General features: G+C 47.0%; 1 protein-coding gene and 1 pseudogene across 2 annotated transcripts in view; one reads left to right on the forward strand and one right to left on the reverse strand.

The window, feature by feature from the left end:
- LOC306923926 (serine/threonine-protein kinase BRSK2-like) overlaps nucleotides 1–15,000 on the reverse strand; it is a gene marked incomplete at both ends in the record, with an annotated part of 353,012 nt that overhangs the window by 174,540 nt on the left and 163,472 nt on the right. The window lies entirely within an intron of this gene.
- The window catches only part of LOC306923203 (serine protease HTRA2, mitochondrial-like), a 20,008-nt pseudogene continuing 7,800 nt past the window's right edge, over nucleotides 2,793–15,000 (forward strand). Inside the window, exon 1 of the transcript in view lies at nucleotides 2,793–2,851. The product of the transcript in view is annotated as a serine protease HTRA2, mitochondrial-like (transcript). The remainder of the gene's footprint in view (nucleotides 2,852–15,000) is intronic.

The following is a 15,000-nucleotide window of genomic DNA, read 5'->3' on the forward strand; positions in this document are numbered from 1 at the left end:
TATTATTTATTTTTTTACTTTCTGTACAGCACTTTGTAAACCACTTTGAGTTGTGAAATGTGCTAAAGAAATGGATTGTGCTGGGCTTTTTTCTCTAACCCGTTTGGTTTGTTATTTTCCTCCTCATTCTGTCGTTCTCCTCTCCCTGTCCAACTATGCATTTGATGTGTTTTTCTGCCATCACGGCAATCCTGTCCCATAATGAAGACCAACTCTCTCTTCAGGAGAGAGAGAGAGAGAGAGAGAGAGAGAGAGAGAGAGAGAGAGAGAGAGAGAGCGAGAGAGAGCGAGAGAGCAGCGGAGAAGCTGCAAGGAAATCAGAGACAGGCGGCTTAACCCATTCAGGCCTGACGTCAAAATAAAATAAAACGTCTATTAGCTTGTAGATCTGCTATTTTTCAATAGCTAAAGTATAACATAATGCTTCAGAGTGGGTTAATAAAGTAAAGTGCACATCCTGTGTACTTTACACACTGTGATGAGTGGTCAAAATGTGTACACTTGCTTGTCTCACTCCAAGTCAAGTATATTATTTCCTCCAATATCCAATCCTGCGTTTGCTTTGTTTGTTTATTTATACAGATAGCCCATAATACAACCTGTCTGTCTGACAACACCAGGGTTTGAATTGTAACAAGAAACACGAGGGAAACAGGGATGGGTGGTATTTACTGTACGAGTAAGACGCCTGAGGGCGAGAAGCGATGGTTGCGTGCACGCATCCGACAGCGTGCACACTGCCCGACAGCAACGATATCCATAACCATATTGCCTGGGAGGTGGTGGGGTGGTCTCTATAAGGGGAACTGGGAGGTGGTGGGGTGGTCTCTATAAGGGGACCTGGGAGGTGGTGGGGTGGTCTCTATAAGGGGACCTGGGAGGTGGTGGGGTGGTCTCTATAAGGGGACCTGGGAGGTGGTGGGGTGGTCTCTATAAGGGGAGGTGGTGGGGTGGTCTCTATAAGGGGACCTGGGAGGTGGTGGGGTGGTCTCTATAAGGGGACCTGGGAGGTGGTGGGGTGGTCTCTATAAGGGGACCTGGGAGGTGGTGGGGTGGTCTCTATAAGGGGACCTGGGAGGTGGTGGGGTGGTCTCTATAAGGGGAGGTGGTGGGGTGGTCTCTATAAGGGGAGGTGGTGGGGTGGTGTCTATAAGGGGAGGTGGTGGGGTGGTCTCTATAAGGGGACCTGGGAGGTGGTGGGGTGGTCTCTATAAGGGGACCTGGGAGGTGGTGGGGTGGTCTCTATAAGGGGAGGTGGTGGGGTGGTGTCTATAAGGGGAGGTGGTGGGGTGGTCTCTATAAGGGGACCTGGGAGGTGGTGGGGTGGTCTCTATAAGGGGACCTGGGAGGTGGTGGGGTGGTCTCTATAGGGGGACCTGGGAGGTGGTGGGGTGGTCTCTATAAGGGGACCTGGGAGGTGGTGGGGTGGTCTCTATAAGGGGACCTGGGAGGTGGTGGGGTGGTCTCTATAGGGGGACCTGGGAGGTGGTGGGGTGGTCTCTATAAGGGGACCTGGGAGGTGGTGGGGTGGTCTCTATAAGGGGACCTGGGAGGTGGTGGGGTGGTCTCTATAAGGGGACCTGGGAGGTGGTGGGGTGGTCTCTATAAGGGGACCTGGGAGGTGGTGGGGTGGTCTCTATAAGGGGACCTGGGAGGTGGTGGGGTGGTCTCTATAAGGGGACCTGGGAGGTGGTGGGGTGGTCTCTATAAGGGGACTTGGGAGGTGGTGGGGTGGTCTCTATAAGGGGACCTGGGAGGTGGTGGGGTGGTCTCTATAAGGGGACCGCGGTTGTCTAAGCGAGCGGTTCGGCATGCACGTGTACTCACACACACACACACACACACACACACACACACACACACACACACACACACACACACACACACACACACACACACACACACACACACACACACACACACACACAATGCGACCTCAGCAGGTGATGAGGAACAGCGGTGAGAACGGCGGGAGGGAAATGGTAGGCCTATAATAGGCCAGTGGTTCCAGCAAATAGCAAGCAGAAGAACCGTTTAAAAATGTAAGCCCCATTGCATTTTTCAATAGTCTACAATCTCACAGTCGCTCTCCAACGCATTGTATCATCACCATCATGATGTTTTGTCAAGATTCTCTTGCCACTCTTCTCTCCCAGGTCTATTCAAAAGAGCCAAATGCATATAGATTTGGGGGCGCTTGATGTGGAAATGTTTGAGAAGGAGCATCAGGGAACACCTCAGAGGTGGGCTACAGTATTACTGCTTGTGTGGTGAGCTGGGCCGGGGCAGTTTCATAAACATATAGCTCTGTCTGTCAAACACACAGTGGTGGAAGAAAGTACACAAATGTTTTACTTCGTAAAAGTATCGATACTATAATACTACAATCAATACTACAAAAGTCTGGTATTCCAAATTCACTTGAGTAAAAGTACAAAAGTATTGGCATCAAAATGTACTTAAAGTTCCAAAAGTATGCAGTACACTCGTTATGCCTGAAATGTCAAGTGTATAAAGATCTTTTGAAAATGACCAATGACCAAGTAACTAGTAACTAAAGTTTTCAAATAATTGCAGTGGAGTAAACGTATAATATTTGCCTCTGAAATGTAGTGGAGTAGAAGTAAAAGTACAGAAAATTGGAAATACTCGAGTAAAGTAAACATACTTAAGATACTTTACCCCACTTCAAACACACCCTGGATGGAGCAGATCTCAGACACTGCAACGCTCTCCAGAGAACAAAAGGAACGAGTGCATTCTCCGGCAGCAGCAATGCTGGGGGGTGGATTATGACAGCTCCGTTCCGCGGCAGTGTCGGTCCCTACGGCGACCGCGTGCTACAGACACCGTAACTGCCGTAACAGCCACGGCATTGCCGGGGAGAGGGGCGGCAACTGCCGGGGTTAGGTGCACTCCACTGCCGCTCACTTTCGCGGCAGTGCGTTGGTCCGACATGCGTTGCGTCGTGCTTGCGGTTAGGGTTTGGGGTAGGCGGGTGTAGGACTGATGCCGCTGAGAAACACTGCCGCCTGCCACGGACACTCCGCAGCTGATGCTGTTGCCGGAAAATGCACTCGCTCTCCCTCCCAGAGAAGACTATGATACAGCAGCTATCAGGCACTTGCAAATGTGTACCACCTACTCCAAAAAACAGTGCTCATAAACATTGCGCCCCTATTTGCCAAAATAAATGCAAAGTGCAAAGTGGGAAGGTGAATATAGTTAATAATAACTTTTTAACTTCGATGCACAAAAACTTCAAAAACAAAAAACAAGAAAACCCACACACACTTTCAAAGTTCATAATACGGAGCTCATGCAGAGAATAACTACATTCCGAAAGTATTTTTCTGTGCCATGTGGTGATGAATATTTAATATTCATTGCCGACTACTAACAGCGGGAAAGACAGAAAAGTGTGTGCTGAAGAAAAAATAAAGACAGAAAAGTGTGTGCTGAAGAAAAATAAAGACAGAAAAGTGTGTGCTAAGCATGGAACATCCTATTCTGTAAGAGGTGGTTTATAGCAGCAGCAGCAGCCATGTCTTACCTGAATTCAAGAAGGATGGATAAATGAAGACGCACGTCCATCCAGCCAGCCAGGAGAGGCAGAGAGAGAGAGAGAGAGAGAGAGAGAGAGAGAGAGAGAGAGAGGCAGAGAGAGAGAGAGAGAGAGAGAGAGAGAGAGAGAGAGAGAGAGAGAGAGAGAGAGAGAGAATCACAGTTAGTTACAATGCACTACAGAGCATGTCGAATGGTATCGATCTCTGTATCTCACATTTCAACAACACTGCAGGGAAAACACTGGCACCGTGATGTCCCTGAGAATAGAATAGACTTCTAAACACACAGAGAGGTCTCTCTCTCCCTGAATGCTCATTAACACACACACACTCCACCCTGTCTGTCTGAACGCTGTCTGAATGCTCATCAACACACACACACTCCATCCTGTCTGTCTGAACACTGTCTGAATGCTCATCAACACACACACTCCACCCTGTCTGTCTGAATGCTCATTAACACACACATTCCACCCTGTCTGTCTGAACGCTGTCTGAATGCTCATTAACACACACATTCCACCCTGTCTGTCTGAACGCTGTCTGAATGCTCATTAACACACATTCCACCCTGTCTGTCTGAATGCTCATTAACACACACACTCCACCCTGTCTGTCTGAACGCTGAGTCACACATTAACACTTCATGGACATCGTCTGTCTGGGAGCCTCGTTCCCATGATCCTTCACTCCTTCGTTAGCACTGCAGCACTCAGGCCTGACTCACACCTTTACATCTAGCATACAACATTGATGCATGCTAGATGTAAGCAAAGGGTTTGTTTACATCTTGCCCCAATGCATTTCCAATGGAAGTCACATGTTTTGACACAACATTTGTGTTGTACGGCTTTCGGCTGTGTTTCGACTGCCCCTCATACAACACAAATGTTGTGTCAAACCATGTGACTCCCATTGGAAATGCATTGTGAGCTTGCATCAGTCAATAAGTCTCATGCATCAGCTATACATCAATCTGTTGTGAAGGTGTGAGTCAGGCCCTAGGCTCTGGCTGTCTTTCATGCACAATGTTTACCAAAACTGACATTTCCTATAACTGATAAATCACGTTCTCCTTTCAAAGGGTGTTTGAAGTTCCCATATATATTATTTCTCTTGTTCCGATCGACAAAGCTCACAATTCGCTATTTTTCGAATTATATAAGAACATTGAGAGGGTTACGGGAGGGTCTTGAGATCCCTACATCTCCATCTCGATCCCTACATCTCCATCTCGATCCCTACATCTCCATCTCGTCACAATTGGAAGTAGTTCATCCACGGAGGCCAGGTCCCTCTCTTATAGGCCCAGAAAAGTACAGCACGAGGTTAGCGGGACGATACCCAGCATGAGTGGAGCTCAACACATTTCTCATGACATGAAAAATATTGTCGTTGTTGGGCAGAAGTTTTTGTGTTTTTGTGGTTTGTTTTTGTTGTTGTTTCCGTAAATACTCAAAAAGCAGTAGTAGCTGATCCACAGGCTCGAAACGCGACGCAAAGCCAATTATAACATAGTAAATCGGGTCAAGTCAAAAGTCCCTATAAGTCAAATTCCCATTAAATAAAAGCATAGTGTGATTACATCAGCAAGCCCTCATGAATAATCATGAATCATGATTGCCATATAGGACATATAGGTCAAAGTTCCTACACACACATTTGTTGGACCGTAAAAAAATGTGTAACTCAGAGTGTACAAATGGAACCGAATGCACCCGTAGTCCCGTACACTCTCAGAGTCATAATAACAACAGTGTTTTGCTGCACAAAAAAGTACACTTGTCGGCCGGCCCAGACTGCCATGACACCTGAGAACCTCAGTGTACAATACAGTATGTACTCCGAAACACCATTGGCTGTTCTCCGCCTTAAACACCGCTATTATAAATGATATACATTTCCCTCGCCTGGCTGTTTGATGTGAGCGGGAGCGGGCCGTAAAAGCTAGAGCACAGTCGGCGAGGGGCTTCGTGTCAAGAGGTTTACGGTCGAAACAACCGACAGCCCTCACGGCCCTCATGGCTGTCATTCTGCGGACCGCAGCACAATGGGTGGGAGGGGGGGGGGGGGTTCTCGCTCTCACAGGTTAACCACGCAGTCACACCGCTCAAATCAATCGCCTTTTTACAACCTTTTCCCCATCTGTCCCAAGGGCAGTCACCGAGAGGGCTGTAGAGGAGAAAGTGTGTGTAGGGGGTGTGTAGTGCACGCCCAGGAGAAAGAACGAGTGGGCAGTACAAGGAAAGTAACAAAACAAGCCCAAATGGATTAAATCAATTAATTACCAGCTGCATTATTATTATCTGTGGGGGTCCGCTACAACTGCCTGTCAGTTTCAGCGCAGTAGTTTGGTAGGAACCAAAATTCTCTAAGGCGGAACTATTGTGTCCTGAGTCGTTCGTATCCGCCCGAACATATTTGCGGTGCGCACATACGTACATCAGCCAATGAGAAAACCAGCTGGACTACAGGACTAGCGGACTACTGGACTAGCTTGCACATCGATTATAGACTCAGCTTGCTATTGCATAGCAGCTGGTAAAAAGCAGGGAAGAGAGAGAATACACAAAGTCTGAACAAGGCTAGGAATGTGGTTCAAGTCTGACTTGCAAAAAAAAAAAAACGTTTCCATGTATCTTTGGACAGGCCAAAGATCTGATTTCTAGTGCCAGTGTGAACATATATGCCATCTGTATGTAGCCTTATAGACGCCGGCTATCATCTTGCAGATCGACGCCATAAAAAAGTCCGATAAGAAGTGCATAGAGATGGGATAGAGAAGGGAGGAAGAGAAAACCCAAATGTTCCCAGCAGAGTGAACTGAACTGCCATCGTCTGACAGAGAAAAATGAGGCCAGCTTTGATTGCGCTTCCCCTGTCTCTTAAAACGGAGCGCGGCATCACACGCGTGTATAATACTCTGCGGCGGGAACACAGGCTTCTCGAACATTAAAAAAGACACAAAAATATGTGCCGAAGAACAAAGGTTGTGGATGAAAGCTTCCTAGAGGAGCTAATTGGAATATTAGCGGTCCGTAGGCGAGGGGAAGCACAGAACAACACAGCTACTAATTAAAAGAAGAGAGGCATTCTCTGATTGAACCGCAGGAAGAGAGAGATGGACAGGAAGAAACAGAACAGAAACAGAGAGAGGCAGACAGGATGGAGGGAGAGTAGACGAAGACGAAGACAGAGGAGAGTGGGGTAGAATGTTAACAGCAACGCTGTACTTTCATTATACTAAAACACATGTCCCACAAGTACAGCAGAATTTGAGAAAAAGAGGTGAGGAAAGAAACAGTGGGAGGATAGATAGAGCCATAGTCTTACAATTAAGAAAGGATTTAGGTCGGTGTTAGGTTAGGATTATGCATTTAGAGGTTATGTTTCGGGTGTTTAGGGTTGCCTGAATTATATTTAGTGGTGTGGCGCACATGAAATAGCAAATCTAGAAGCTTAAAAATGTAGGGGGATGGTATGGATGGGTGTGTGCGTGCGTGCGTGCGTGCGTGCGTGCGTGCGTGCGTGCGTGCGTGCGTGCGTGCGTGCGTGCGTGCGTGCGTGCGTGCGTGCGTGCGTGCGTGCGTGCGTGCGTGCGTGCGCGCGCGTGTGTGCGTGTGCGTGTGCGTGTGCGTGTGTGCGTGTGCGTGTGCGTGTGTGCGTGTGTGTAACAGTGTAATCTAAAGTGAGCCATGTCTCTTACAGATTAATCAAACCCTGGCCGTTCTGCGAACAACAAGCAGGCCACAGTGGGATCAGACGTCACATTCTAATCCGTCCGTGTGAAACAAATTGTGGTGTGCTGTTGGTTCCTGACCTCGGCCAGCCACTACACATCTGAGGCTCTTGAAGTCAGTGGTGGAAAGTATCTATGTACATTGAAATACTACTACTCTGAAAATGGACACCCAGAGGAGAGTCCCCAAAATATTCATCATTTTTCAAACACTTTAAACAAATTAACTGCTCGTGACGGAACGTTCCGCCAAATAAGCTTTATTATTATCTCAAACAGGATCGCTAATTATTATTATTTTTTTTTTGGCTTGGCTTGGCCTTTCCTTCTTCAGCGATCCTAGGCCGGTTTCGCGCATCCGCAGTGCCATTCACTTCTACAGCCGGACTAAAAAGCTGAATAACTCTACGGAGCTCTCCATGGTTTTGATAAAACGCGCAATGTTCGGAGGTCTTTGCTGATTATCCAGTGATCCCGATTGGAACATTGGCACTTTCTAGAGCAAGGATGGCTTCATTTTAGCTCGCTAGAATTGACGTGAATTATTTAGCATCTAAGATGGCCGCCTTTTCGTCACCTATTTCTGCTATCTTTACAAGAGGACGTATAATTAACTGTCAAGACCCATTTTTGCTGTTCATAAATTTGAACAGCTTTGCACATATGAGGTTTCCACCCGATTTACAGTACAATATTTCATAATGTTATTACCGGTATGCATTTTAGAATCTTCAACTTATAGCACCACATTACTCCTATGTTATTACTACTGTTGTGTTTTACCTTTCCATCATTTTTTGTTTTGCAGTATACTGAGTTCTTGTCTGGGACCTAAACATACATTAATAAAAGAAGTTTGCTTTCTCTCAGCCACATACACTCTCTGTTGTGTTTTCACTTGTCGTTCACACACACACTCTCTCCATTTCTCAGCTGTGCTCCCCGGTGTGACCTTGTCAGTACACAAAACAACACTGAATTGGTGGACAATTTTCGAGATTTTCAAGCGGGCCCTAGTACACTACCTGTATATAAAATCCTGAGTGTATCTGACTGAGACTATACGTATCGTCTCTGTTGGGCGGAAACCTCATATGAATCAAAAGTCGCAGATCTACAAGCTCAAGCTCGAGCTTGTGGATCTGTTACATTTGATGCTTTTGTGTGACGCTGTAGAATGATGAAGTATAGGGCGTTTATTTACAGGGGGAAAAAAACAACATTTTAAAATATGGAGATAAGAGTTTTCTGCATGACAGCAACAATAGAGACCCAAATAGAGCCACGAGGTTGCATTTGGTTTATCCATGTCTTCATCACTAATAATCACCCTGACTGCAACCGGGCCACAAATCAATCATGAACCGCTTCCAACTTTGTCCCAAAACACAGCAGCTAAGAACTAAAATAAATATGACCACATTTCCTCTATGCCCGGCTCGCCTCACTGCACTGCACTGGTTACCCGTGGTGCTCGGAATTGAATTTTAAAATGGTGTGGTTTGTTTTTCAATCAGTGAACAGCCTTGGGACCTCCTTTACATCTCTGACCTTCTCTCCCCACGTACGGTACGGCCCTGTCTGCAGATCTGAGATCTGCAGACAGGTTGTTGCTCACAATATGAGGCTCACAGAGGGCCAGGTAAATAAACTTCCACTGGGACTCAGACAAGTTAACTCTTTTAAAAGTCATTTTTATGTCTGGTTTTTATGTCTGTATTTTATATCCAATTATAACTAGACAAGTTTTTCGTCTTCCTGTGAATGCTTTTTCGAATAGACAGATAATAAGATGGTGGTTTCATTAGGTGGTTACTTTTGTTTCACAGTCTCTTTTGTGTTCTTATTTTTTGACTGCATTGCATGTATATTTTACTGTAGTACTTTGTAAACTTGTTTTTGTGAACAAGCTACAGTATAAAAATACAGTTTATTAATATAATTTTTGGCTCCATTATGTCTCTCAGAGTGAAATGAAAGATGAATAGTAGGGATTGTATTGTGTGTAATGCACACCCAGATACTGACATGTCATGTGAGCCTATAGTCAACGCCTGTACGTCACCATACCCCCCCCCCCCCCCCTCTCCACTACCCTGTCTAACTTCATCCATCTCTATCTATTCTCCTCCTTACAGTTTCTGTTTCTGACATTTACTACTGAACCAGACTCGCTCGCTCGCACGCACGCACGCACGCACGCACGCACGCACGCACGCACGCACGCACGCACGCACGCACGCACGCACGCACGCACGCACGCACGCACGCACGCACGCACGCACGCACGCACGCACGCACGCACGCACGCACACACACAGCTTCTCTGGCCTCGTCAGACCTCCAGCCTTTGCAGTCCATCACATCATTATCATACAGGACAAATTCTTCAGTGGCTTCCCTCGGTATGTGGAGACGCCCAGGGCACCTTGAGGGGGGTTCCAGGGGGTCCCCAGCCCAGGGCACCTTGAGGGGGGTTCCAGGGGGAGGGGGTCCCATGCCCAGGTCACCTTGAGGGGGGTTCCAGGGGGTCCCCAGCCCAGGGCACCTTGAGGGGGGTTCCAGGGGGTCCCCAGCCCAGTGCACCTTGAGGGGGGTTCCAGGGGGTCCCCAGCCCAGTGCACCTTGAGGGGGGTTCCAGGGGGTCCCCAGCCCAGGGCACCTTGAGGGGGGTTCCAGGGGGAGGGGGTCCCCAGCCCAGTGCACCTTGAGGGGGGTTCCAGGGGGTCCCCAGCCCAGGGCACCTTGAGGGGGGTTCCAGGGGGTCCCCAGCCCAGGGCACCTTGAGGGGGGTTCCAGGGGGTCCCCAGCCCAGGGCACCTTGAGGGGGGTTCCAGGGGGAGGGGGTCCCCAGCCCAGGTCACCTTGAGGGGGGTTCCAGGGGGTCCCCAGCCCAGGGCACCTTGAGGGGGGTTCCAGGGGGTCCCCAGCCCAGGGCACCTTGAGGGGGGTTCCAGGGGGTCCCCAGTCCAGTGCACCTTGAGGGGGGTTCCCGGGGGTCCCCAGCCCAGTGCACCTTGAGGGGGGTTCCAGGGGGTCCCCAGCCCAGGGCACCTTGAGGGGGGTTCCAGGGGGAGGGGGTCCCCAGCCCAGTGCACCTTGAGGGGGGTTCCAGGGGGTCCCCAGCCCAGGGCACCTTGAGGGGGGTTCCAGGGGGTCCCCAGCCCAGGGCACCTTGAGGGGGGTTCCAGGGGGTCCCCAGCCCAGGGCACCTTGAGGGGGGTTCCAAGGGGAGGGGGTCCCCAGCCCAGGGCACCTTGAGGGGGGTTCCAGGGGGTCGCCAGCAAAACGAGGGACTGTTTAATTATTGCTCCAGTTAGCAGTTATGATCAGCCCAGTGAGAGAATGTATAAGAAAGACTAGGTTTCACCCTCTCTGCTGTTATCTCCCCACAGTATAGAGGCAATTAGAATCTATAATGGGGTTTCCCTGGAACGACATTCTGTCAAATGGAGGTACATGGCCTACAGTAGCTAGTAAGTATCAATTTGGGTGTGTCCTTTGCCACGTGCACGCACGCACGCACGCACGCACGCACGCACGCACGGACGGACGGACGGACGGACGGACGGACGGACGGACGGACGGACGGACGGACGGACGGACGGACGGACGGACGGACGGACGGACAGACAGACAGACAGACAGACAGACAGACAGACAGACAGACAGTATGTTAAAATGGGACATTCTGCATAATGAGTATTTACTTTTGGTACTTTAAGTCCATTTTGCTGCTACTACTTTTACTCAAGTACATGCGGAACATGCTCACGATGCGGAACACGATGCATTGTGTAGAAAGGAGGTATCTTGTGTTTTTGTTTCTTATGTGAACGACGTGTTGATTTTAGAAACATCATCACCCGGCATATTTTACCGTTTGTTTACATGCTAGTAGCGCTCGTTGACTGTTGGTTTGGTTATCAGGTTATCAGGTTATCAGGTTATCAGGTTAGCCACATTGACGTCATCTGACTGTTTGGTTATCAGGTTATCAGGTTAGCCACATTGACGTCATCTGCTGCTACTATTTTGATTGTTTGGTGTGAACAAATCCCAGAAACTGCTGCCATGGGAAGGGCTTTCAGTCAAGTGAAATTAAATGAAAATTCAGTGTCAGGCTGGTATTGATATTTTTAGTATCCCTGCCTTGGTACAGACAGACTGCGTGGCAGAGCATCACAGGGCAGATGAGAGAGAGAGAGAGAGAGAGAGAGAGAGAGAGAGAGAGAGACAGAGAGAGAGAGAGAGAATAATCTCTTTTATTGGACAACCGAGTCTGCAGGAAGCGGAGAATCAGCGGCTCTTGTTTCATCTTCGCAAATCAAACTACATTCTCCAAACTCACCGACCATATAATGTACTTTGGCTTAATGCTTGAATTGGCCTAACGCTCAACTGATTCCTACAGGCGAGGCGACACTATCTCAATTGTTTACCCTGCGCCTTCATGCTCAGTGCTCACTTCTCTAGGACACGCTTTAGTTTGTTTTTCCTTCTTGTTTTCCGCCCCTGACACAAGCTTCTCAGTCGGAGAGTCTCAGAACATGATTAGGGGGACCTGTCCCGAGCTGACATCCAGATAACCTCACGCAGACAAATAAAAGCCTTGAAATCTCACCTTTGAGGCAAGCAGAAAGCCCAAAGTAAGACTTGCCGAGCCATGAGGCCCATAGGGCAGGAGCGCCTATCTCCTGTTTCTTGACCCTAGTATGTCACAGAGACAGAACATCCCCTGGACATGACCCTAGTATGTCACAGGGACAGACCCTAGTATGTCACAGGGACAGACCCTAGCATGTCACAGGGACAGACCCTAGTACAGTATGTCACAGGGACATACAGGGACATGTTTATTTATTTTTATATATTTAGAACTGGCATCAGATGAGGAGGAGGATGATGAAGAGTCAAGACTGCAATGGAGTTCTCCGACACTGAACCGGATTCATTCATTAATTTCAGGGGGGCAGTGGTTGGGTGTTTTTTTTATTTAGCCTACACACACACACACACACACACACACACACCGTCAAGAACAACTGGACTGCAGTGGTTTGGGGACACTGGGGAGGAGTAACTGTTTTGTATGTATTTATTTTCTGTAATTATTATAATTTTATTATGTTAGTAGTCATAAAAAAATAAAAGACGCTTTTCCAATGAGTTAGACCTGTCATGGATATTTTGTTCACTATTGTGAGGTTTATTGTATATGACTAAGCGAGTTTCAACTGTGATTTACTCTGTAATAGTAGATGGTAAGAACACATTTTTTTTTATAATACAGTATACATTCAAGTCTATATTTTGATACATATCATGGGCACCAACTAAGTCATATCAAAACAATGTCCTTGGATGTGTTTTTTATCAAAACTGTGTTTCTTCATAACAGGTTTTTGAGATACATGCATGAATAGACAAGGTACTGGTAAGACTATGTAAACATGGTATATATCAAAATGTGTGTTAGAATGTCAAATTTTATCCCAAAGAAAATGGAGTTTCTATCATGTTCCAATTCAGAGCTATTGGCCGTTTTAGATTGGTCAGATTGGTCATGACTGACCATGCTATTTATAGATGGCAAAATATCTACAGTGGTACATGTGAGAAACTTTTGTGAGACTGCAGCTTCTTCCAGCTGTGAAATGTCCCTTTAAGACGTGTCAAAAATAGCCAACCTTACAGTACAAGCTCAACGCATTGCATTGTGGTACGACGGAGCATAAACTAGGCCTCAGTCTGCGTTGAACTGCAACTGTAGTTAATGACAATACTGTAGGTTGATGAGTAATACTGTACAGCAGGGGGTGCCCAAAAGGTAGATCATGATAGTACACACACACACACACACACACACACACACACACACACACACACACACACACACACACACACACACACACACACACACACACACACACACACACACACACACACACACACACACACACACACACACACACACACTATTTCCCATTCAAAGTGCGTTTGTCTTATATATAACGCCAGTGCCGCTATTCAAAAGCCCTCAAATAATGGTGAGTATAGATCTTGTTGAGCTGATCATTTTAAAAGTAGTTCTCAAGCCAAAAAAGTGTGGGCACCCCCGATTCATGCTGTACAGTGTACGGCATGAATCGGCTCGATCTGACGTCATGCTACACAAGAGTGAACATTTTCCATGGTCACGGTCACGGTCACAGTCACGCCCTCAGCTCTGAACTCTAGAATCTGCACCTGACTCGCTGATAACAAACTATCTTTACACCTGGGAAAAACTGAATCCATTCTATTTGGATCAAATAGTAATCTCAGCAAAGCAGATGGCTTCTTGGTTAGAGTGGATGACAATATTATCACACGAAAAGATGAAATTACCTAACTAGGTTCCATCCTGGAGGCAAATCTTTCCGGTGATAAAATGGCCACCAACGTAATAAAAAAAGTCAACCAAAGAACAAGATTCCTATACAGGATCTCCTCACAGAAACACCTTGAAGAGGAGCCCTCGTACAAGGTTTCTTCAACTATGCATCCAGCCATGCACCTCCTGGTACCACAGCACCTCTAAGGCCATCCCAAAACCAACTGGTCAGGCTCCTACTTGGCCTCACTCCCCGAACCCACCTCACGCCTGCCCACTTTGACAGGCTGGAATGGCTTAGGGTTGACGACAGAGTACAGCATCTTGCAATGGGCAAGTAGCAGATCCACAAGCTCGCAACACGGTGCGAATCGACACGTTTTGAGCTCGTCAATCAGCTACGTTTGCGGTTTTTGAATTTGAATGCAGAAAAGTAACTTTTTTTTTGCCATATGAGGTTTCCACCCGACAGAGACGATGTAAAATATGCAGATATATGCAAATGTTCATACAGTATGCTCAGCTACTCAAACACTTCTGCTGTCAGTATCCAAGGAATGGTCCGACAAATGTCTGTGTGTTATGAACACGAGAGAGAGTTTAGTAATGCAGTGTGTTATGAACATGAGAGAGAGTTTAGTAATGCAGTGTGCACATTGTGTGTTATGAACACGAGAGAGAGTTTAGTAATGCAGTGTGTTATGAACATGAGAGAGAGTTTAGTAATGCAGTGTGTTATGAACATGAGAGAGAGTTTAGTAATGCAGTGTGTTATGAACATGAGAGAGAGTTTAGTAATGCAGTGTGCACATTGTGAACATGAGAGAGAGTTTAGTAATGCAGTGTGTTATGAACATGAGAGAGAGTTTAGTAATGCAGTGTGTTATGAACATGAGAGAGAGTTTAGTAATGCAGTGTGCACATTGTGAACATGAGAGAGAGTTTAGTAATGCAGTGTGCACATTGTGATAGCAACATTTGTACCGCAAGCTAGATGAAGAATGGATGAGTTCCATATGGCTCCCACCGTGCAAGGATTTATTTATTTCACAAGTCGACGCCTATGAAAAACGGATATATTTGAAAGAAATGTACCCTGAAATGTACCCCGTGTTGTACTAACAATAAATCACAATAGATTACATTTGCTCTGTGCTTTATGATGGCTACTGCCTGCATGTCTGGAATGTGTTGCATTTCGTATGTTGTTTTGCTTTTCTGTTGATTACTCTAAATAATGTGTGTAAAAAAATCTCTATCTGATTGATTTTTGTAGTACACTTTAAAAGATTTGAGGGGTAAATTCATCGTCTACTCAG

The sequence above is a fragment of the Electrona antarctica genome (assembly GCF_951216825.1).
Source record: "Electrona antarctica genome assembly, chromosome: 5".
Lineage (NCBI taxonomy): Eukaryota > Metazoa > Chordata > Actinopteri > Myctophiformes > Myctophidae > Electrona > Electrona antarctica.